This window comes from Corvus kubaryi, unplaced genomic scaffold (assembly GCF_017639235.1).
Source record: "Corvus kubaryi isolate FWS band 111438036 unplaced genomic scaffold, C.kubaryi_AGA036_p1.0 split1-37173, whole genome shotgun sequence".
NCBI lineage: Eukaryota > Metazoa > Chordata > Aves > Passeriformes > Corvidae > Corvus > Corvus kubaryi.
This window is the reverse complement of record NW_024582074.1, coordinates 528,121-553,335: the sequence shown is the minus strand read 5'-3', so window position 1 is coordinate 553,335 and position 25,215 is coordinate 528,121. Positions and strand designations below refer to the sequence as shown.

Below are 25,215 nucleotides of genomic sequence, written 5' to 3'. Positions count from 1 at the left end.
GGGCGTAGGCAGCGATATGGGATACACATCATAAGGTCACCCCAAGACAAAGGGTCGCTACCTTCCCTCCACCATACCCTGCTAGCATGAATTTAGAGTTTGTGGCAGCACAAAAATTGCTCCTCAGTATCCTCGCTAAGTGAGGATACTGAGGAAGTCAAGGAAAAGGATCTGAACAAACTCGTTTTACGGGCGCAGGAGCACGGACATTTGCGGGTACCCCCTCTCCTCTTCGATGCAGCCGAGTGGAGGGAAGTAGGGGATCATGTGTGGGACTGTACTTTCCAGGGAAAAGGGAAAGAAATGGCGAATTTAGGGCCCACCTGGAGAACTGTTATAAATACCTTGAAAAATATGCAAGCTGAGTCGAAAGCAGCCGCGGCTGCGGTAGAGGCGATTGCAACACCGGCTTGTTGCTCCTGCCCGAACTATGCAATGCGGAGGGCTGAGTGGACTGTTTAAAAGCCCGAGCGTGATAAAAGGGCAGAAAGCAGAAGAACACTTTGAGACTGTCAGTGAGCTCCTACGGGAACAGGAGAAAGAGCTTTTGCAATCGGAGCCAAAAGAGGAAGTTACTGCCACTGTGCCTCAAAGCGAACTGGAGGCAAATGCGGAAGTTACAGCTGACCAAGTATTGGGCGGAGCAACAGGTGGTCCTTCTTGTCAACTGCGCCTCTACCCTGCTTCCCCACCCCCTCCACCTCCTCTGCCGGCCGGACCTCGCCCTGAACCACAGACCATTCCACTGCCAGCAGAGATTCATCCTGAGCCATAGACTGTCTGCCAGACGATGACATACCAATGACAGAGGCAGCAAATGAGTTACCTGCTCATCCCCCAGGATCTTGCATGAACCCACAAGCCTTGGAAAGATGGGCTCATCAAGTAGAAGAGGCAATGCATCAAAATAAACATCATTTTGATTGTGCTCTGTCTTCTATGGAAGAAAAGCTCAATTGGAAGCGGGAGCCAGAACAGGGTCCTACTGAATCCTGAAAGGGTGTGGCCCAGACGGCCCTGCAACTACAAGAATGGGCTCAAGTCGAGCCCTCCACTCCACCTCCTGACTTTGATAACGTACCACCACCACCCTACGCCACAGGCGCTCCCACTACCTCTCGGCTGGGGCAGAGGTGGTCCGGAATTATAAAAGATGCTATCCTGGAGGGAGACTGGCAAGCGGCAGGGCAAATTGCATGCCCCATAATATTCCAGAATGGTGAATGACGATATGAGCAGCATTGCTGGAAAATTTTACAGCAGGCCAAGAAGTCTGTAACAGATCATGGAATAAAATCAGAGGCCGCCCGCATGGCCTTGGATTGGATTTTTACAGCAGACACTAACTGTCCTACAGACAGCACTAATCTGGCAAGGCTTCTGTTGACACCCTCCCAGTTCCTTCACTGGGAACAAGAATGGAAAAGATTAGCCCAGATGGAGGCCAATCGTCCACGACAGCAGAATGAACCTCTATATGGTATTAAGCCAGACATGTTGACCGGGTCCAGAGTATATGGACATTTACAAGTGCAGCTTCAGTACCCACTTCCCGTACATCATCTGTCAGAACAGCTTGCCTGCCAAGCTTTCAACACGGTACCGGATTCCTGGCCCCAACCCAGCTTCTCCACCATTCGGCAGGGCCATTCCGAAGGATACTTACATTTCATCGACAGGCTTTGGCAAGCTCTGGCCAAACCAATCAGACATGACAGAAGACGTGAAGCAGAGTATGTTTAAGTTGTTGGTGTTTGAAGGAGCCAATCCAAACACAAAACGTGTCCTTGCCATCCTTCCAAGGGGTGCGGAAGTAAGTGATATGCTCAAGCTAGACAATCGAGCAGTACAACAACAACAAGGACAAGTTACGGCCAGTATGGTAGCAGAGGCTGTAAAACCTGCTACGAAGCTTCTGGCTGCCGCAGTTACAAAGATGGGTGCTAAATCACAAGGAGACAAGCCAGGAACTTGCTTTCACTGTGGCCAAAAATAACATTTTCATCGCATTTGCAAAGTGGCTGTATGGTGTGACCAATGCCAAAACGATACCCCTTCTACAACTGTATGCAAGAGGTCAAAAAAAGAGAAATCCAGCGTGAGGCCTTACCGCGCCAGGACACAAGTAGTCGCCAGGCATCAGCGTTCCCCTCCCCTCCACCAGGGGAAGCCTGGGAGTCGATTTGGCAGCAGCAGTGAATGCCACCTTGAAAGACAGCACTGTCCACAAAATTCCCACGGGTGTTTTCGGCCCCGTGGTAGAAGTGGACAGTTCATTTGGTGCATTGCTATTAGGGAGATCATCAACAGGACTTGCTGGACTGATAGTCTTACCAGGGGTCATTGATGCCGATTACACCAGAGAAATTACGATTTGTGCTTATACTTTGTTTCCCCCTCTTACCATTAAAGCGGGACAATGGATTGCTCAGCTCATGTTTATAGACAAGCCCACAGGAGAGGAAATTCATACCTGTCCTTATCAAAAAGACTGTGGCTTTGGGTCCACCGGGGAAACAGTGGTCAATCTTGCACAGCAAATGAAAGTTCGGCCCATAGTCACTATGACCATGTTAAATGACACTGAGGCGCATCAAATTACTGCAATGATGGATACAGGCGCTGATGTTACGATCATCAGCAGAGACAATTGGCCTCAACGGTGGCCTCTGTGCCCTGCAATTGATGTGGTACAGGGCGTAGGGGGAGGAACCACCCCCACACGCAGTTTGCAAGCAATAAAGATGCCAGAAGGGCAAGAAGTTACTCTTTGCCCATATGTCATGACTCTTCCAGGAGGCTTAGGAGGTCTCATTGGACGAGACATCCTCAGCCAGATTGGGGACACATCAAATGTGCCAACACCTTGTTAGGTGCGGCCACTGCAGATCAGCCGCCTACCCTGAGAATTCCATGGAAAGCTGATGAGCCTGTGTGGGTAGAGCAGTGGCCTCTAAATGAGGAGTGGCTCAAAATTGCTAAGCACCTGATACATGAGCAATTGCCAGCAGGCCACATAAAGCTCTCTATTAGTCCATGGAATACACCCATCTTTGTAATTCCTAAAAAATCTGGAAAGTGGCGCCTTTTGCATGATCTACGTGCAGTAAATGAACAAATGTGGCCTATGGGCGCCCTCCAGCCTGGCATGCCATCTTCTACTATGTTGCTTCGAGACTGGGAAATTTTGGTTATTGATCTTAAGGACTGTTTTTTCACTATTCCCTTGTGATCCGAAGATACTATGCGCTTTGCTTTCACAGTGCCCTCTGTCAAGAAAAGCGCCCCAACAGAAAGATATGAGTGGATCGTCCTGCCTCAAGGCATGAAAAACTCTCCCACTACGTGCCATTTATACCTGCATTGGGCATTGGAACCAGTTCGAGAGCACTTTTCTGCCACCATCATCTACCATTACATGGACAATATTCTGTTTTGTCGGCAACAACCCTTTACTGATGAAGATGTTTCTTACATCACTCAATTGCTACACAACAGAGACCTTGTGGTGGCACCAGAAAAAGTGCAACGATCAAGCTCCTGGAAGTATTTGGGATGGGTGCTTACCTCTAGCTCCGTACACCCTCAAAAGGTGCCTCTTGCCACTGATGTCACCAGCCTACACGATGATCAGACTTTAATAGGTGACTTACAATGGGTACACAACATAACGGGGCTCCGGAATGATGAAATAGCTCCATTAATGCCACTATTACACGGTACCTTTCCTCAATGCCCTGTCCAGCTTAGCGACGATCAGCATCGCTTTTTGCAGCATCTGGGAACAAGATAACAGATGCCTTTGCAGGTTGCTGCTTCCCAGATGAACCCATGGGGTGCTTGTATTTAACTAAGAAATTTCCCCTTTTGCAATGCTCTGTCAATGGCCAGCCTGGCAAAAAGAAAAAGGGGGAAATGACCCTGTTGATAACACAATCTAGTGCCAGGCTGCAGCGACAACAAGAAGAAGCATGGGCATTTGACAAAGCGACAACAAAGCGACCGAAAATTCCAGATGACAAATTTGCCCTATTGGAATGGGTGTTTACTTCACACACACCTCCGATGAGCATTTGGGCCCACTTGATTCACAAAGCCAGGACTAGGACTCTTGAAATTGGTGCTATGGAACCTGCATTCATAGCTTTACCTCTGAAAGCAGAGTCGAAAGAATGGATGTTGCAACACTCTGAACCACTGGCATTACTGGCCTACCCCGGAGATAACCCAAAGGATGCGTGACTCCAAATGTTAGGAAAAAAACTGTGGCTTGAGACTGCAAAGGTGTCCAAGCGTCCTGTAGAGGGATGTACGGTATTTACTGATGCAGGCAAACAAAGTAGAAAAGCTGCCTGCACGTGGCTAGAGGGGACCACATGGAAGCATCACCTGCTGTATGGAACTGATCAGGACTCATTACAGACACTCGAATTAGCTGCAGTAGTGTGGGAACTAATACAGTGGAGAACCATTGAATGTGGTATCCGATTCACTATACGTGGTGGGTGTAGTGATGAGAATCGAGGACGCTTTGATTAAACCACCCAGCAACCCATGTCTTGGACAGTTGTTCTTTAAAGTGTGGCAAGTGATCCAACTGAGCCATGCAGCATACTACACATCAGAAGCCACCTCTCCGACCGAGGATTAGGCGAAGGCAATGCCTGAGCTGATGCCTTGGTTAGCCCACTATTGAAGGCACCTCAGGACTCTTTTGCAGCAGCCCGTAACAGTCATGCTATGTTCCACCAATCCACAAAGGACTTTCAAAGACAGTTCTGCATTACTAACACTGATGTACATGGGATTGTGAGGGCCTGCCCACAGTGTAGCCAGCACGGCTCAAGTTTAGGCCTCGAAGTAAACCCAAGAGGGCTGCAGGCGTGCGAACTGTGGCAAATGGATGTCACATGTGCCTGCATTTGGGCATTTAAAATATGTGCATGTCACTATAGACACCTTTTCTAAAATGATATGGGCTACTGCACAGTCAGGAGAGAAGGCAATCCATGTGATTCGCCATCTGACTGCGTGTTTTGCCATTATGGGTATACCAGACTCCTTAAAGACTGATAATGGGCCAGCTTATGTGGGGAGTCGAGTGCAGAAGTTCTTACAACTGTGGGGTGTTAAACATAGTACTGGCACTCCTCATGTGCCTACAGGACAGGCTATCATAGAACGGGCCCATCCGACAATCAAAGAGTATTTAGCTAAACAGAAGGGTACTGAGCAAACAGATCCTGTGGTTAGGCTGCAACACGTACTGTTCACTCTAAATTTTTTGAGTTTGGCAGGAGATGCTGAACAGCTCCCTGTAATCACACATAGCAGCCGTATTAAGTTACAAGCCATCCCAGGGGTACAAATTTGTACAATGGGAGGGGCCAGCTCCATTGTTATTTAATGGTCGAGGTTATAGTTGTGTTTCTACAGATACCGGACCGATATGGGTTCCTAGCAGATGGACCAAGACTGCTCCCAGTCCTGCTGTCGACACGAAAGGCTTCAGCGAGTGCATTACTGACTGAGCCAGGACGTGGCACCTACACCAGATGTTCCCAACCTTTGGGAAGCGAACTTTCATTTGGTGGCTGATGACCTCACATTTGGACAACCACTCAGAGTCTGGGAACAGTCACCAAGTGTTCATGCTAATCACCGCAGAAATTGTTTACGCTGTTATAATAGCTTATGCTTGCGCTTGTGCTGTGGGGGCTGTGGGGAAGAGCTTATTAGGGGAAGTTGGAATGTAGACGAGCGAGGTAGTTTATGCCAAGAATGTTATCAAGTGCCTAAGACAAGAAGTTTTAGGCAGTGTGCGTCTACCGTGCTTGGAATTCCACCACAACAGATTAGAGTTAGTTCATTTAGGGATCCACACGAATTTTTACTAAGCTTGGAAGTGTGGGCAGGGAAAGAAGCCATCAGATATCTGCAAGTGAGTAAAAAGACCACTGTAACCCAGGCATGGTGCCCTACATGTGGCTCCTCCTCTCAGGTACTTTCACCATTGTTGAGAGTCTTTCTGAAGAATGGCTAAAAAGCAAAGGTCATGATGACATAGCAGGCTTAGTAAAGATGCAGACTTGGCAAGGACACTGAATCCCTGAATGGGAGGTTGTGCGGATAGCAGGATGTGAGTCCAGATAAGTTAGCAGAAAGAAACCATATGGAAGAGAAAAGATAAGACCACAGTGATCTCATGGAATAGCTCCCACCAATAAGGAGCTCAGCTTTTGCAATATGTATGAGCTAATTAGTAGTACTATAAGTATGTGTAGATTATTACAATAAACGAGACTTGCTGACCACAATGCCGTGAGGCTTGTCTCCCGCGACTCCACCCAACATCTGGTGCCCGAACAGGAGAAGTTGCCCTTATGCGACGGGGAGTTGCGTTGGGTTCGGGTCCTGCAGCTAGAAGGACGGCGAAAGAGGTTGCGTACGGCAAAAATGCAGCACCCAGCCGCATCGTGCCTATCACCTCCGCGCCCGAGCGACCGCACAGGCGGGCTCGCCGATACGTGCTGCCGAAGCCTGGAGAGCTAGCTACGGTACCGTAAGTATGGAAAGGCAAGCAGCACAGGAACTTTTTAAAACTTTTTTGCTTAAGCGTAATTTTAAAGGAATTGATCTTGAGAAAGACCTCCCCGTTCTTTTAATGCATGCGTGCTCTTATAGTTTTTTCACTGACCCCCACTCCATTCATGAATTAAGTCAGTGGCGCGCGTATGGTGATAAACTTTGGGATCTTGTCTTAGATGACGATAAGCCAGCTAAAAAGATTTCTAAACTATAGAGAGTTGTCCACAATGAACTTTTAATGGTACAGGCAGAGAAAAAAGCGGCAGAAAAAATTAAGATTGCTCAGGATCGGAACCGTCATTACGGCGATCACAGTGCCTCTGTTTTCTCTGGCCCACCTAACCCCCCCACCTTTGCTACAGTTCAAATCCCGCCTGAGGCTCTTGCCTCTGAGTCACCTTCCGCGCCTCCCCTCCCCCCACCTCCTACTCCTCCTACGCCTTCCTTGCTGCAGCCTGCTCCGCCGCGGCCCCCCCCGCCGCTTGAGTCGGCTCGGGAGCCGCCGCAGCCTGCTCCTCCACCGCCCTTGCCTCACCTGTCTCCGCCGGACTGTTCTCGTTCGCGAAACCCCTTTGTTAGCCCTGAGCCTGTCCCTGGGGCAGAGTCTGACCTCGCGGAGGCCATGGCTGGGGGCCATAGAAAACTCTGGGCTGCAGTTGCTCGTGACGGCTTACAAAAGGGTGATTCTGATATGCTAGCGGCTGCACAAGACAGCATGGCGTTCCCTGTTTTATTTGTCCCGAATCCGCCAGGAGGTGGCAGTATTGCGCAGGTGATTAATCTTGATTAGAAGCTGCGAGCGCAGCTAAGAGCAACGGTGGGGAATTACAGTGTCACCAGTGAACCAGTTAAACAGATGCTTGATTATATTTTTAACGCTTTTACCCTTCTTCCTGCTGACATTAAAGGCATTACTAAGCTTATGTATACCCCGCATCAGTGACTGCTTTTTGAAGCTCGCTGGAGGGAGGAAGCTGCTATTACTGCTGCTGTCCCCAGGCCAGCGGCAGATCCCTTGACAGGTGTTACAGTAGCTGAGCTCATGGGTGAAGGGGATCACATGAGAGTAGAAGCCCAAGCGGCACTAGGACCTGCCAAGCTACGGGAAGCTATGGCAGTTGCTAAGAAAGCAATGGATAAGGTCCGAGCCCCAGGTGGAATCCCGATGTATATGAGCATCAAACAAGGCAGAGAGGAGTCTCTAGGCTCTTTTGTTGACAAAGTTATGGAAGCCATTTCAAAAGCTGGGGTTCAAGAGCATATGCATGACCCGTTGCTTAAGCAATGCCTTTTACAAAATAGCAATCAGGCCACCCGTGCCCTTATTACTTCCACCCCAGGGGATTGGACTGTCCAGCAACTTTTAGAAAAAGCTGCGACCATGCCCACTGGCTCGCAACTATTCTTAGCACAAGCTTTAGAAAAATTAGGTGAAGGGCTTAAAGAACAGGCTATCAGCTCTCAAAATCAGGTTATGGCAGCCCTTGCTCCTCTCCAAGCGGCAGCAGCACGTCCTCGCCCAGCTCCAGGTGGCCCATGAAGTGTTATCGCTGTGGGACACCCGGTCACATTCGTCGAATTCATCGGAATTTATGGGGGCGCTACAACCTGGTCTCCCCAACCCGGCTATGTTGCCCCAAAATTGGCCTCTTTTAATTATAGATCTCAAGGACTGCTTTTTTACTATTCCATTGCATCCAGATGACACCAAGCGCTCCACCTTTACCTTACCTGCCCTGAATAAAGGAGAACCAGCCAGGCGATTTGAATGGACTGTATTGCCACAAGGGATGAAAAACTCACCTACTTTGTGCCAACTGTCCCCTATGGGTTCCAGCTAAATGGACTAAGCCTGTTGTCACTGATGAGCAACCCACAACAGAGGAAGGAAAGAAGAGTACAGAAGAAGATCTCACAAATCCTGCAGGAAGTTGAGCAACGGTTTCGCGTTACCTTCCTTGTGGAATCTGAACAGGAGATAGAGGATCATCTCCTTCCACATCTGCAGAGACATTTTTTATGCTTTTGCCAATCTGCTTGCTTTGCATGTAATTGTAGTGATCATAAGGCGTGGGTAAGATTGTTTTGCGGAGGTTGTAATTTACAGTGGTGGGTCCACCAGCGACATCTATCAGAAGGGTTTTGGTGTCAGTCTTGCAGTTTTCACTGGCACCGTGAGACGGCTCAAGGAGCATTAGTACAACTCACAGGCAAAAATATCATTGACAGTTTGCAATTAGTTGAAAATCTTGAAGATCTGAGACTAAGAGAATTAGCGTGGTCAGTACAGCATTTAGCAAAAAAGATCTTAGCAGATAGTTACTCTGTAGTTTTGCAATCCTCCTGCCAACTAAACATCGGGGTCCCCATTCAGTGGCAAGTTGAACCAAGAAAGTGGGATCATGTTTGCCGGCGGTTTAAGCATCGTGCTGCTAATCGCAGGCTCAGTAATGGGTCACAACCTTCCCTACCCTCCTAAGGTGTTTGACCCTAGAGATAATATCTGGGTTTCCTTGGCACGCGAATTAAACACCACAACATTCTGTGCCTCCTTAGCCACACCCAGTACTCCATTTTTAACATGCTTAGTTGGAGTACCTTTAACAGAAAATACATGGCGCAACTTTGTAATCGAGACCCAGAAGCAGCTCAAACCTATTTGGCCGTTGAATTCCACAAAAAATATTATTCATGGCCTACTAAACTATGATATCTGGGATGATAGACTCCCGGTGGGCCCTGAGCCACAAGAAATAGAACTAGTTGATTCCCTTAACGCTACAGCCTGTATCTATATTAATAGTTCACGCAATTTATGCCAAGAGGGCAACCTTAGGGGCTGTCAAATGAATACATCCAACCCCACCTTGATTAATCCTGTTGGCAATGCTTCACAGTGGGACTTAGAATGGTGCAACATTACCGTGAGAAATCGATCTCTTGCAGCCCCTGGAACGTTTTTCCCTTGAAAGTTACCCAGAGGGTTTTTCCTAATTTGTGGGAATCGTGCCTGGTCAGGTATCCCATCCAAGCCTGTAGGCGGGCCCTGTACCTTTGGCCAACTGAGTCTTGCACTTCCACAGCACCATCCTAATGCTACACACCGAATACGATGGAAGAGGTCTTTAGCAGAAACTATAACATCTGAATGTGAGGATGACCTCACGTTATGGAGCAAATTAGAAGTGCTTTTTACCTCCCTTTTTGTTCCTGGTGCAGCTGCGGCACGAGCCCATCGTCACTTAGAAAAACTGACATGTTGAGTAGTTAAACAAGCAAACGGTACCAGCCGAGTGTTGTCTGAACTTGCAGAAGACCTGAGTTCAGTCCAGCACGCCCTGCTTCAAAATAGAGCAGCTATAGATTTTTTACTCTTAGCCCACGGCCATGGCTGTGAAGACTTTGAAGGAATGTGCTGCATGGATCTTGAGGATCATTCTAAGTCCATCCACGCCGAAATTAAGAATTTGATCGAACACTCCCAAAAAATAAAGAAAGACTCCGGATTTTTCAGATTAGAAGGACTTACAGAGTGGATGGGCTTAGAAGGATGGATGAAAAGTGTGATCAAATCTTTAATGCTATTGCTAATCATTGTTTTGCTTGGTTTACTTATGCTTAGCTGTATAATGTCATGTGTAAAAAATTTAATTTTGAAGTCAGTCAATGTGACTATGATCATGCAAAAAGAAAACGGGGGAAGTGTTGAGAGTTTTTCTGAAGAATGGCTAAAAAGCAAAGGTCATGATGACATAGCAGGCTTAGTAAAGATGCAGACTTGGCAAGGACACTGAATCCCTGAGTGGGAGGTTGTGCGGATAGCAGGATGTGAGTCCAGATAAGTTAGCAGAAAGAAACCATATGGAAGAGAAAAGATAAGACCACAGTGATCTCATGGAATAGCTCCCACCAATAAGGAGCTCAGCTTTTGCAATATGTATGAGCTAATTAGTAGTACTATAAGTATGTGTAGATTATTACAATAAACGAGACTTGCTGACCACAATGCCGTGAGGCTTGTCTCCCGCGACTCCACCCAACACACCATGAATAAGGCTGTGAGAACTTCAGTGTCAGAAAGAGAAAACGTGTGGGTAACGTGGGCGAACCAGGCGAACCAGACAGATTTCTGTCTGGCCATGGGGTCGGCAGCAGATCCATTTCGCACATGTCTAATTGGCGTGCCATGGATCTCACTCAAGGATACGTTTCAAAAATGGGTGACAGATATAAAGAAAATCAATGAGGAGGTGGAGCAACATATGCAAAACAAAAGAAACCGGGGCGAGTGCTTAGGTTGTTGGTTTAGTTATCGGCACTCCTTACAGCAAACCCGTATTGTTGCTAATTTAACAAGAATTGCAACCTTGCCTCTTCAAGAGCTACAGCTTTATGGGTCCCTTTTTCCCAGTACGCTTGTTAACATAACCCAATGGACCAACTGTTCCAATGCGGTGCCTCCAATGCAATATGCCAACGGGTCTGGGGTTTTCTTTTTTGGAGATTCTTGGGAGGACTATCAGGCATGACAGGGCATGGCCTCCTTTCCATGGAAACAGAACGTATCAGGACACTCCATCGGAGGTTGGAACGTGTTGGCCATGCTTGGAGGAGCCGAGTCTATTGACACAACCGGAGAAAAGATTTTACCTCCTGGAGTGTTTTTGGTATGTGGAGATAGAGCATGGAATGGGATTCCACATAATCCGATTGGGGGTCCTTGCTACCTGGGAAAGCTAACTATGTTTGCCCCTTCTATACGAGCATGGAAAAACATTACAGTATCAAAAGGTTGGAAAAATAGGATGCGAAATAGATACCAGCATAGTGTTTCCACATTTGATAAAGACTGTAAAGATCAAGTAAATATTATGAGTTTGAGTGCATTTATACCACCTATTTTTAGCCCAGGTGGTGCTGCAGCTCATAACTATAATAACCTGAAAAAATTGGCTTGTTGGTCGGAAAAGGAATTTAATAAGACTTCCCATATATTAGAGGAGCTTTTAACCCATGTAGATAGCATTAGGCATGCTGTATTACAAAATCGCGCCGTGATTGATTTTTTACTGCTAGCTCACGTGCATGGTTGCGAAGAGTTTGAAGGTATGTGTTGTATGAACCTATCAGACCATTCCCAGAGTATCCATCAACAGCTCTCAGAGCTGCAAGATGCTTTCCAGAAGATATGGATCCATACAGACAGCTTTTCTGAGTGGCTGGCTTCACTCGGTCTGACAGGGTGGTTGGGAAATCTAGTACAAGAAGGATTACGCCTGCTAGCTATACTAGTAATTGTGGCAATAATATTTTGTTGTGGTTTTGGGTGCATACTGAAAGCTTTAGAGAACGTTGCTCATCGAGCTTGGCTTGCACAAGAAGAAAAAGGGGTAATTGTAGAGAAATGGCTGGGTGAACAGGGACATGTATACATGCACAATCCAAGCTATATTAGTGAACTGTCCTTGACTAAGGAAAAAGGAGAAGAGCAATGCTGATGTGGCAAGTCAACAGGATGTTGGGGAGGAGGATGCTGACCACGGAAAGAGGAAGACTTATGTTAGTCGTGTGCATATTAATCTGTAACCAATCGCTTGTTATTAAGGGCCGCATGAACAGTAGCTGTGATCCAATAGTATGGAGCTTGCTTATGCGTGCTTGGGGAATTAGGGTATAACTATGGGACTGACAATAGAATAAACGGAGTTCCATCATATCTCTGTGAGAAGCGTGGTTCAACCCGGCAGATCTCTGGCTATTCCATTCCAAGTTTTGCTGACGAGTTTTACTGCGGTCAAGGTTGCTGGCAAGGGACCGTGGATTCATTACTCCAGGGCGAAGAAAGCTTCTGCTCCTGAAATCACCAAGAAGACAGAGACTGATACAAATCAAAAAGATGCAATTTAAACTGTTTTTCATATGTTTGCTCTTTGCCTAACTGGTAACCATAGTTCAGGGTTCATCCCACGATTTGCATAAGACTGTGATCTAAAATGTGTCCAAGGTTCTTATGTGGACCAAAGTGGGAGAATTAAGAAAGATTTGGATGAAATTTGGAAGGGAACTCAAATTCTACATGAAGTAGCTTCTAGAAATAACATCTAAAATTTTGATCATATTTTTGATACCCTCACCTCATGGTTACCAAACTGGGCCTGGGTAAAAGAAATATTCATAATAGTGGTAATTGTAGTTATAATCTGTGTAATTGCCTGTGGAACAGCCGGTTGTGTAAACCAGTTCTGCGGGTAAATAATAGAGTGGAGACTAGACAAGATAGAGTTTTGTTAGTCTCTAAAAGGGGGGAAATGATGCCATGAAGATTTTTTGCCTTTTCTTTTATACCCCTGTGTAGTGGTTTGGTCCAAAATACTCATTACTGTTTATCTGCTGTGAGATAAGAATTAGGAGAAATGCAAAACAGGCACCAAACTTGAAAGAATATAAAGAAGTTTATTAACAGACCTAAAAGAAGAAGGAAAAAAAATTATACCACCTTCAGAACTCTCCTCCTCCCCCCACCTTCCTCCCTTCTCCCACTGACAATGTGAAAAGACAACCCTTAAGATGTTCAGTCTGTTTACCACTTCCATAATAACCTTGTTCAGTCCATTTAGAAAGAGAAGTCTCTTCTTGCTCATGCTATGAAAACATTATCACAACGAGACAGCCGCCCACTTCCAAATATCGTTCAGTCCATTTAGGAAGAGGAGTCTCTCTGCCTGCGTGTGAGTCCTTTCCCCCGACTTGCAGCTTTTCCCGCAACTGCCTTCGAGGGTCCACTCTTGAAGTTTTTTGGGGTACAATTTTAAGGTTGAGCCGTTCAGAAACAAAAACAGAGGCCCTTCTCCTTCCCTGGGAGCAAAGGGTCTTCATCATCTTCATCTTTAGGACTATCTCTGGGAGCATCTCTACGGACTGAGGTTTTCTCCTTTCCCGTTCGGAGCAAAAGTCCTCATCTGGTTCATCTCTACGGACTGAGGTTTCCTCCTTTCCCGTTTGGAGCAAAAGTCCTCATCTGGTTCATCTCTACGGACTGAGGTTTTCTCCTTTCCCGTTTGGAGCAAAAGTCCTCATCTGGTTCATCTCTCCCTGTCCAAACTTCTCATGAAATTACAGCTGCGTCAGCATCTGCCTATCTCAGCGCAGGTGCTTTTGCTCACGAGTTGAACACTCCACCCCCCATATCTTCATGAAATTACAACAGGATACTCTGATATATCATAGCTTCACAACAGAATTTCAGCTTTAAGCATCTCCTCTCTCTCTTCCCTCAGGTTTTCAGCTCTTCACAGCAATAAAAGGGTTAATCTCACCTCGGCCTTGCAGCTTTGCAGCTGGAATGTTGAATTTTTCTTATCGCAGTGGAGAGGGGGGAGAGCCGAGCCGCTCCGGCTGCCCACGGCAAGGCAGTGGGGGGGGGTTCCATGGCTGGAACAGGTCCATGGCTTCAGGATGGCCGTGGCCCGGCCCGGCCTGGCCCAGGCAGGGCCTGGCCGGGCCCGCTGGCCCCCACACGGGGCCTGCAGCCACTTGTCCCAGCGCCGGAAACGAGAGAGAGCTTGGAGGGGGAGTTTGCCTATTCTTAAATGTGGATCACAGAGGTGATCACAACTTTAAGTGGCTTAGAGAATTGTCCATATTCAAACTGGCCAGCTGATAGGTTCTGTCAGTTCCCAGAGGAAACTGTAAGCACCCCTTAGCAAGGACGTCCCTTCCGGGACTACGCTTGCTAACCTATGACACCCTGTTATACCTTTTTTACAACTTCTGTAGTCTTAGTGCTTTTTGCCTACATTATTGGACTTGTTTGCCAAGCTGAGAGACTAAACATTTTAGAAGCTTCGTAGTTAGGGATCAGTGTGCCCCAGACCCCAAGGTCCTCTCCAGAACACATTCTATAAACTAAGATAGAACCATCCAGGAAGCCCCCCCTTGGGGAGGGGGGCTCACTTGAGCCTCTCATTGGGGAATCTTTGAGAGATATGCTAATTTGTAAGACCTATAATGTTATACCAAATCTTTTGGGGGGGGGGGGAGCATTTGGTGGTCTGCATTTCGATGCATATGACCTGGACGTGTATACCTAAGGATCCTTAAAATAAATACCAAGGTAAAATCCCTTTTCCCCTTCTAACCGTGTTTGACTCTTGATTTTAAGACCATAAAAAGGCATCATGGGAGGAGGAAAGCACGACGTGTTACAAAACGAGAAGAAGGAAGCCGCAGAACACCGGGCATGTGTGTGCAGCATACGGAATTGCAAAAGTCCAGCAAAAGCTCATTCACAACCAGAGGCAGCTGAGAATGTTGTTGCTGCTTCCAAAACTACCGTGCAGCAGTTGGACTCCTTCACAGTACATGGAGAAAAGCCCTTTCCTACACCTTCAGTGTGGCAGAGTCCAAGGAGGTAGAGCTCACACAAAAGCACACGTCCAAAGAGAAGGGGTTCTTAGAGTACCCTCTTCTCCTAGCAGCCTTGAAGCTGAGCACAACAGACTGCAGCAGTGTACCATCTTTCTCAGGCAGATGTGTTATCACGCCTTTCAGTCCCGCAGCTCCGTCGCCAATGTCCAGTAGCTGCTTTCATCGAAACATAGTCTAGAAGTAAAAGCTAGTGCTGGACTGCACCTTCCCTTATGTTGCTGTACATCAGACGCATGGAACTCACCTGTGCATTCTGTCCTTCCTTCCTCCACTGCATCTAGCATCCTGTTGTCTGAGGCTCAGGTCCTAATGTTAAAGACAACTGTTTTCCATGAAGGGCTGGAAGAGGAATAGGTGGCAGCACAAGAAGCTGCTGTTGAAAATTCCTCTTGCAGCTTCAACCGTGAATTCGGCAGGCAAGCCAGGGGCAAGCACGCTCTTCTTGCCGCCTGTATGCTGCACGCACACAAGCCCGGTGCTCTGCAGCTTCTTTCTTCACCTTGTGTAACACGTTGTGCCTTCCTCCTCCTGGAGGGGAATTGTCATCTACTTCTTGCACTGAACGCTGTGACCACAGATGGGAGCCCCAGCACACTGCTTCTGCCAAAACACACCTGGAGCCATGCACTTCTACACTGCGCTACCTACCACCACATTTTGCCTTTCTTGCATTCTGAATCAAAACGGAAACCTTCTCGGCTACATGTCGCACAGAGAACTGTACCAGGACTACCAACTGGCCTGGAGCTTGCCTCCGAAACTTGTTGGATGTTGTGGAAATTTGTATTTGCACCACAGTCATGGGACAGTCCTCGTTCCTTTACAACCTGCAAAGTGCCGTCACATAGTGCTGCTCTCTGCATGGTCCGGCTCAGCTGGAAGTAGCACCTTGCATATTACAGCCTTGCAAAGACTAAAGGTGACTTTAGAGGTCTATCACAGAAAAATGTGCCAGGACAAAGACGTGTTCCTCATGACTCCTTCTCGTCACTCAGATTGTGATGCTGTGCTGAAAGTCTTGGAGACAGAAAGACTTACCCAGCAAGCGCTTCTCTCCTGACACATTTGGCTGAGCGAGAGCTAGATGGACAGTTTGGACTCTGTGAAACGGAAAGAGTGTCATTGTACCCCGAGCTGAGGAAGAAGCGTGCACGGCACACAGCGGCAAATTTTAACGCCATCACTGGGCTTCAGTTCTCTCCAGATCACATAAGGGGAAGAACGAAGCTTGCAGGGCACCGGGCTTGTGTGCGCAGCGTACCTAATTGCAAAAGTCCAGCAAAAGCTCGTTCACAATAAGAGTCAGCTGAGAATGCTCTTGCAGCTTGAAACAGTACCGCGCAGCTGTTGGACTTCATTCACAAAACATGGAGATAAGCACTTTCTTACAACTTCAGCGTTGCATGAACATTTCTTGCACCAAGCAGCTATAGATCACCCAGAAGCACGCGTAAGAACAGAAGGCGTTCTTGAAGTACCACTTCTCCAGGCAGCCTTGAGATTGTGCACAACACACTGCGGCTCTGTACCTTCCTTTTCTCAGGTAGACATGCCATCACATTTTTCACTCTCGCAGCTCCCTTGCAAACGTCCAGCAGCTGCCCCGTAGCAAAAGGCTCTAGGAGACAAAGCCACTGCTAGGCTGCACCTTCCTCTTGCTGCTCGTAAGCCACATTCAACTCACCGGTGCACTCTGTCCTTCCCTCCTCCGCTGCATTCTACCATTGTGTTGTCTAAATCTCAGAGCCTAAAGGTTAGCGCAATCGTTTCCTTGGTTTCCCCTAGGTTCCGTGGTGTCACAGTGGTCCCCAGGGTTCCGTCAGATTCCGTAGCGTCACCACCATCTCCAGGGTTCCCTGAGGTTGTGTCACAGAGGAGTCTGGGTTCCGTCCGCTTCCATAGCGTCCCCATGGTCTCCAGGGTTCCCTCTGCTTCCGCGGTGTCACGGTGGATCCAGTGGATCCATTAAGATCCACAGCGTCACAAGAGGTCTCCTGGGTGCCACGGGGGCACAGCCCACTGTGGGTTCCGTGCGGCCCTGCTGTCTCACAAAGGCCTTTGACTTCCATGAGCCCCCGCAGTGTGCTGGTGGGCCCCTGGCTGCAGCAGCAGGTAGCTGGGAGCTCCTACCCACCCCCACCGGCGGCTGGAGGAGAAGCAGCAGGGACAGCATGCAGACAGTGCCATGGGCACTTCCATGGGCACGCATACCTCTGTCTCTGCCAGCACTGTTGGCACCTAACACCCAATCTGAGTCCTTAGGTATGCAGGTGACAGTCATGGCCTGGAGCACGGCTGCTCCCGGAGGGACGCCCTCGGGCAGGAGGATGGAAGGGATTCGTTCCCCACATGCTGCAGCTCCCTGTGCTAGGAAAGACTGAGCCCCTTTGCGAAGCCAGCCCTCTCTGGGAAACAGCCAGGGCTGTGCCACCCCCCAGCTCCCTGAGGGGCCTGCCTTTGGCAGCTTCCAGGCCCAAAGCCCAGTGCCAGTCAGTTTGCCCCTCACATTTTTGTCTAGAGCTGAGCCAGAAATGTCCCACTGGGAGGTGTCCCTTTCCTACACTCACTGCCACCTCAAAAGCAGACCCTGAGTAGGTGGGGAAGAAAGTAGTGGGAAGCAAGCTCTGCAGAAAATCCCTGCCCCCGGAAAAGACAGCAGAATCTGAAAGTCTCTTTTCAAGGCTATCTCTGCTCTTACACTGTTTAAAATCCCAATGGCCCAATGGTGCGCTTCATCTCAGCCGGGAACCCGAGCCCTGGCAAACGCGTGCCACAAAGCCCAGCCCCACTCTATCACCTGACAGTGACCCCCGCGCCGTCCTCGTGCCCTACCTGACGCCTTCGCACGCTGCGTCCGCTGACCTTCCCGCAATCCCCTGTGCTGAGCAGTTCCAGCAGGTTGCTTGTCTCAACAGTTGAAAGGGACTTTGCATGGCCACTCCCCACTTTGCCTCCCAACCCTACCCTGTTCTGGCACCTTAGTATGGGATCAGTCCCTCGATGTTTTGTATTTTGGAGGAGGAGACGCCATTTCTTAGGAGACAGACTTATAGTTTCTCTCTTTGGCAAAGAAAGCAAGTTTGGATGTGCACATTGGGTGCTCTCAGGGAATTTAAAGGCTTTTCCAAATGGGTAGTTCTCGGAATTGGAGTTGTTGAACTGTCAGTGGGAATGCAAATGCCAAGCTGTTGAGCTTTTTGTCCTGCTACCTTTAGCGTGTCAGCAGTCCCTGGGGCCGTTCCCTTTGGATCCTGACTATGTGAGGCTGAAGGCTTAGCATGGTACATAGAGCTGAGAAGGAAAGTGCTGATAGCAAGGCGTGTGCTGGTAGTTTAATGGGTGCAGTTGAAGTTGTAGGCAGCAAGAGCTTGCTCAGCTGGCACTTTTGTGAGCTCTGTTTCTGCCGGATATTTCTAAGTTTGTGGCCAGCCTCTGCGAGAGTGAAAAGATTTGTTAGGGCAAAGGAGTTCATGTTGCGCTTTGAGAGTGGTGCAAAGGAGAGTTTGCACTTGGAAGATCAGCGAAATCTTTTTGTCCTGATGCAGTAGATTAGAGAGCAGGGACGATTCCAAATTGGTTCTGCCCTCGGGGTGGTTTGGAACCGGGCAAGGTGGGTTTCCCTCTTCTGCAGGTCCACAGCGCCATCATGTGGTTGTTTTGATGAGCGCTGTCAGTGCCCAGGAAAAAAGGCAAGTGCTTTTCTGGCCCGGCCCCATTCATGCGGGAGAAGTCAGTGGAAGAGCTCTGCTGTGCATCCTGACTCTTGGAGACTTGAAAGACGGTAGTGCTGCATGTAGCGGGAAAGGAAGAGGAATCGTTTTGTTGTTGGCTGTGCAGTGTATAGGCTGCAAAAGAAAAAGCAATTCCAGCTCCACCTCCTTCTTTGAGAACCTTTTCTGTGCAATCAGCTGTGCAACATGTAACTCGCAGCCTCTGAAATGCATCAAACTCTCTGGAGAGATGCCTTTTCTCTCCAACTCTATGTACCACCTTACCCTCTCAATTTCGCAGCTCCCAAACCCCCTCCAAACCATCCAGCAACTGCTCCCAATGAAAAATCTTCTAGAACAAAAAGCTGGTGCTGGCTCTCACAGCCCCCTTGCCGTCTCTAAGGTAGAGAAACACAGTAGTGATTTGCACTTTCCTTCTCAACTATATATATAGCATCATCATATTCCATTGCTACAGTGCAGTGTTACAGCTATAAGTCCAGACTGAGAGATGTGCCAGGACCGGAATCATTTGCTGACCTTTCCTCTGCCCTGTGAAACCTGATATTCACAGCGCAATCACTTTCACACACCTTCCGTGTTGCTGAGTCTAGGCAGCTATATCCCACAGGAAGGACAAAAGATGTTTCTGAAGAACATCCTTCTCCTAGCAGAGTTTAAATTGCCCACAGCATACTGGGACTAAACACCTTCCTTGTCACATACATGGACCTTACCATTTTTCACTCTTGCAGCTCCCTTGCAAACGTCCAACAGCTGCTCCCCTAAAAAGGCTCTAGAAGTAAAAGCCAGTGCTGAGCTGCACCTCCCTCTTGCTGCTCGTAAGCCACATCCCACTCACAAGTGCACTCTGTCCTTCCCTCCTCCGCTGCATCTACCATTGTGTTCTCTACATCTCGGTGTTGAAACCTAAGTGCAATTGTTTCCACATAGGGCTGGAAGAGGAATAGGTAGCAGCACAAGTAGCTGTTTTTGAACTTCCTCATTATGACTGCTAACTTGAATTCAGCAGGCAAGCGAGTGGCAGCCATGCTCCTCTTTCAGCCTGTATGCTGCGCACACAAGCCTGGCGTACTAGTTTGAAAACAAACTAGTGGGAGACACCAAGTCAGAATAACAATTTAATAGGGAAATAAAAGGAGGGGGAAAGAAAAAACAATAAAAGCGGGTAACACTGCGTTAAACTGACAGAGTCAAGATACAACCTGGCACCCTGTTAGTCAGGGTGGTGGTAGCAGTCTGGTAGAATGGTGGCTGCATTCCTCCCGAAGTGGCGATCCTGTAGAAAAAGGGTCTGCTCCTCCTCAGAAGGTCCAGTGGTGGCTATGTAGCTCCTGTCCCCTGGAAATCCAGTGGGAAGGATTGTCTCTGGTGTTCAGTCTCAGATTATATCCACGATGGGATGCTTGGTTCCTCCCTCTGGGTGGAGCATCGCACAATGGGGTAATGAGTCATGAGGCCAAGTGTTGATTAGGCTCATTAACAGAAGATAGTTCGGAGGGAGTTATCTGTGAGTCATGCAGCAGGACAATGATGGGCCATTAACAGCAAGATAGTCTGGGGAGAGGAGGCAAGGAAACACTGCCCCACCTGATTTCAACAGCTCATGAGGATGGTAATAGAATACACTGCAACCCAGGACACCTGGTGCTCTGTGGCTTCCTTCTTCGCCTTTTGTAATATGTCACATATTTATCCTCCTGGAGGCAAATAGTTTTCTGCTTCTTGCAGAGAACACTGTGCCGGCAGTGAAGCACTCTAGTGAACTGTTCTGCTGACACATGCCTGGGCCATGCACTTTCCTTCTCAGTGCTACACTTCGAATCCCCACATTCTGCCTCTCTTTTATTCTGAATCTAAACAGAAAGATTTTCCGCTATGTCTCGCACAGAGAACTGTACCAGGACAACAAGCTTGGCTGGAGCTTGCCTCCAAAACTAGTGGAAACTTGTATTTGCACCACATTCAAGGGGCAGTCCTCTTTACAACCTGCAAAGCTGTGCTGTCTGTACATTCCTTCTCAGCGAACTGTGCATACTAAGACATCACAAGGACCAAAGATCCAGATAGACCTCTCACACAGTATAGTGTGCCAGGACAAAACCACGTTTTTCATTACTCCTTCTCATCTCCCAGATGGTGGTGCAGTGTTGAAACTCTTGGAGATAGAAAGACTAATGCAGCAAGTGCTTCTCTCCTCGCACATTTGGCTGAGCAAGAGCTAGATGGACAGTTTGGACTCTGCAAAACTGAAAAAATATGATTGTACCTATAGATTAGGAAAAACCATGCACAGCATACTGTGGATACTTGCAGTAAACAGGCTAAAAAGCGGCAAAGGTGAATGCAATCAGTGGGCTTCAATTCTGTCCAGTGCACATAAGGCGAAGAAGGTAGCCACAGAGCACTTGTGTGCTTGTGTGCTCACCATACAAACTGCAAGAAGAGTGTGGCCGAATTCATGCTAGCAGTCGCAACAGGGAAGTTCAATGACAGCTACTTGTGCCGCTACCTAGTCCTCTTCCAGCTGTATGTGTAAACAATCACACTTATCTTTCCACTCCGAGATGCAGAGAACACCATGGTAGGATGCAATGGAGAAGGGAAGGACAGAGTGCACTGATGAGTTCGATGTGGCTTTCGTGCCGCAAGAGGAAAGTGCAGCCCAGCACTGGCTTTTACTTATAGAGCCTTTTTCTATTGGAGCAGGTGCTGGATGTCCACAACTGAGGAGCAAGAGTGAAAAATCTGATGGCACATCTATCTGAGAAGGAAGGTGCAGAGCCACAGTGTGTTGTGCACAGTTTCAAGGCTGCTTAGAGAGGAGAGTACTTTAAGAACCCCTTCTGTCCTGACACTTCCTTCTGTGTGAGCTCTAGGTGCTTGTCCTGGCGTAATTATATGATACTGTATTCCCTATTGTCTGCCCTATACCAGACATGAATCCTGTGCCTTTCTGTGCCTTTAAGCTGGGTCCAACAGTAAGGGAGAAAATAAAGCTGAGCAGTTTGTATCTCAAGGACATATAGACTTCCCTGCATTCTCTCACTGCTGTGGCAGGGAGAAGAACTTTTCCTGCTTTTCCAAGCTCTCGGTGCCTTTTCTCAGGAGAGAGAAAGAGAGTTAAACTCCTTAGCTTTTTAGCTAGTCTGCTAGCTGAGGCAAGAAAGTTTTTTCCCTGGGACTTTGGTTTCTTCTTCTTCTCTTTTGGACTGTTCAGCAACACCAGAACATCACCGGGAGGCCCTATACGGTGGCCAGGAGGGGCCCACACCGAACCTCAGCTCCGGAGAGAGAGAGAGCAGAGCCATGCCTACAAAGGACTTTGAATTTTACTAGGTTCTCTCCACATCGAGAGGTTTTATTATTTAGCATTATTCTTTTTCCATGCCTGTGTGCACTCTGCTTGTTAAATAAATAACTTCGTTTTCACTTTCCTCCGAGGAATTTCTTCCCGAACCTGTGGGGGAGGGGCAGCTGAAACCTGTCTTCTTTGGAGGAGATGTTCCTTCCAGAGCATTTCCCTTAATTTGTCTCAAACTGGGACAAAGCCGCAGCACAGAAGATGTAGGAAAGTGCTTATCTACTCATAGTGTGATGGAGTGTAATGGTTGAGTGTTACTTTTTCAAGCTTCCAGAGCATTCTAAGCTGACTCGAATTGTGAACAAGCCTTTAGCTAGACTTTAGCAATTTAGTACACAAGCTCCGTACTCTGTGGCTTCATTCTTCACCTGATGTGCACTGTACAGAACTGAAGCCCACTGATGGCATTCAGTTTTGCCCCTTTTCAGCATGTTATACTGCACCCATCCACAGTGTGCTGTGCAAGCTTTTCCTCAGCCATAGGTATAATCATGCTCTTCCTGCTTCACCAAGTCTAACTTGCTCAGCCAAATGTGCGAGGAGAGAAGCACTTGCTGCATTAGTCTTTCTATCTCCAAGACTTTCAGCACAGCACCACAATCTGGGTGACAAGAAGGGGTAATGAAGAACATGGCTTTGTCCTGGCATATTTTTCTGTCCGAGACGTCTATCCAGATCTTTGGTCCTTGCAAGGCTGTAATGGGCATGGTGATACTTGGAGCTGAGAAGGAAGGTGCAGAGAGCAGCACAGGTGCATTGCAGCTTGTAAAAGCATGAGGCCTGCCCCTTGATTGTGATGCAAATACAAGTTTCCACAAGCAAGCTCCAGTCGAGCTTGTTTTCCTGGCATAGTTCTCTGTGCGAGACATAGCCGAGAAGTTTTCCCTTTAGATTCAGAATACAAGAGAGGCAGAATGTCAGGGTATGAAGCGTAGCACTTAGAAGGAAAGTACATGGCCCTAGGCATGTTCTGGCAGAAGCAGTACGCTGGGGCGTTTGGCTGCTGTGGGGAGAGATAAGATAGAGTTGAGCTGCGGGCTGTGGGATGCGCCTCCAGGAGCACTTGGCAGCACAAAGAAGCACACGGCAGCACAAAGGAGCACATGGTGGCACAGAGAGGCTTGTCTCCACTGGACCCTGGAAGGAGGAGGTGTCACACGGCAGACTCCTATGGAGAGGAGCCTGCCGGCAGCTGACAGATGGGTGAACACCATGTGATCACCCCATAGAAGGACATTTAGAAAGTGTGTTGCTGACGTGGCAACATGGGATAGGTCACCTAGCGAGAATTACCATGTAAGGAAATACTGCGCCTTAAAAAAGTGTATAAAACCAGATCATTTCTTTTGCATAAACTATTTATATTTCCTGCCAGTCTAGGTCTGTGTCTCAATCACTCACAGGCTGCCGGCACAGTGTTCTGTGTGAGAAGTAGACAACGATTCGCCTCAGGGAGAAGGAAAGCACAATGTTACAAAAGGCAAAGAATGAAGCCGCAGATCACCAGGCTTGTGCGCGCAGCGTACAGGCGGCACGAAGAGGACCATGGCTGCCACTCGCTTGCCTGCCAAAGTCACAGTAGAAGCCACAAGAGAAAAGTTCAACACTAGTTACTTGTGCTGCCACCTATTCCTCTTCGAGCCCTCTGTGGAAAACAATTGTCCTTAACATTAGGACCTGAGACTCAGACAAGAGGATGCTAGGTGCAGTGGAGGAGGGTAGGACAGAATGCACAGGTGAATTCCATGCATCTGATGTACAGCAACATAAGGGAAGGTGCAGCCCAGCACTAGCTTTTACTTCTAGAGTCTGTTTCAATGAGAGCAGCTGCTGGACATTGGCGATGGAGTTGCGAGACTGAAAAAAGTGACATGACGTCTGTCTGACAAAGAAGGTGCTCTGCTGCAGTCTGTTGTGCTCAGCTTCAAGGCTGCTAGGAGAAGAGGGTACTCTAAGAACCCCTTCTCTTTGGACGTGTGCTTTTGTGTGAGCTTTACCTCCTTGGAATCTGTAACACTGAAGGTGTAGGAAAGGGCTTTTCTCCATGTAGTCTGAAGGAGTCCAGCCTCTGCACATTACTTTTTGAAGCAGCAACAGCATTCTCAGCTTCCTCTGATCGTGAATGAGCTTTTGCCAGCCTTCTGCAATTCGGTACACTGTGCACAGAAGCCCGGTGCTCTGCGGCTTCCTTCTTCGCCTTTTGTAACACGTCGCGCTTTCCTTCTCCCGGAGGCAAATTGTTGTCTACTTCTTGCACAGAACACTGTGCCGGCAGCGAGTCACCCCAGTGCATCGCTTCTGCCGAAACACGCCGGTGTCATGCACTTTCATTCTTAGCACTACGTACCACCACGTTCTGCTTCTCTTGTATTCTGAATCTAAACGGAAAGCTATTAGGCTACGTCTCGCACAGAGAACTGTAAAAGGACAAAAAGCATTCCAGGAGCTTGCTTGTGGAAACTTGTGGAAACTAGTATTTGCACGACATTCAAGCGGCAGTCCTCGTTCCATTACAACCTGCAAAGCACCGTCAGATTGTGCTGCTCTCTGCACCTTCCTTCTCGGGTCCAAGTACCACTGCACCCATTACAGCCTTGCAAGGATGAAACATCTGGATAGATGTCTTGCACAGAAAAATATGCCAGGACAAAGCCATGTTCTTCATTACTCCCTCTCGTCAACCAGATTGTGGTGCTTTTTTGAAAGTCTGGGACTGTGAAAGACTAATGAGTCTAGACAAAGAGGAGGAGGAAGGAATACCTGGGAAATGCAGATTGTATGTGGAAAGATTAGGATTTTCTTTTGAGGATTTTTTTTTGTCACTGCAGAAACAAATGATTTTGAGCTGTGGGAGAATGAGTACCCACAGGCAGTAGCAGGGGTGGGAGCTAGAGGAAGGGCTGAATAAGCCCCTGGATGAATTGGTTAGAAATATACAGCAAGTGTATGTAAGAAGAGATGAGGAAAAGGTGAAGGCAAAGGTGATGGCAGAGTCCTTACAGCCCCGGAGGGATAAAGCCATAGGGCCCAAGAGGTCCCCCGTGACAGAAGGGACAGGATTGGCCTCAAGGACGTGGCAGAGGCATTCCGTCCTTGGCAGGGCAG

At 48.1% G+C, this 25,215-nt stretch overlaps 1 long non-coding RNA gene across 1 annotated transcript; it reads left to right on the top strand.

Moving 5' to 3' along the window:
* The first annotated feature begins 1,650 nt into the window (after window positions 1–1,650).
* On the top strand, window positions 1,651–24,992 carry LOC121676869. The gene is made up of 3 exons (XR_006020639.1): window positions 1,651–4,394; window positions 10,644–10,646; window positions 24,980–24,992. It is a non-coding gene; the product is annotated as an uncharacterized LOC121676869 (long non-coding RNA).
* Window positions 24,993–25,215: the final 223 nt, after the last annotated feature.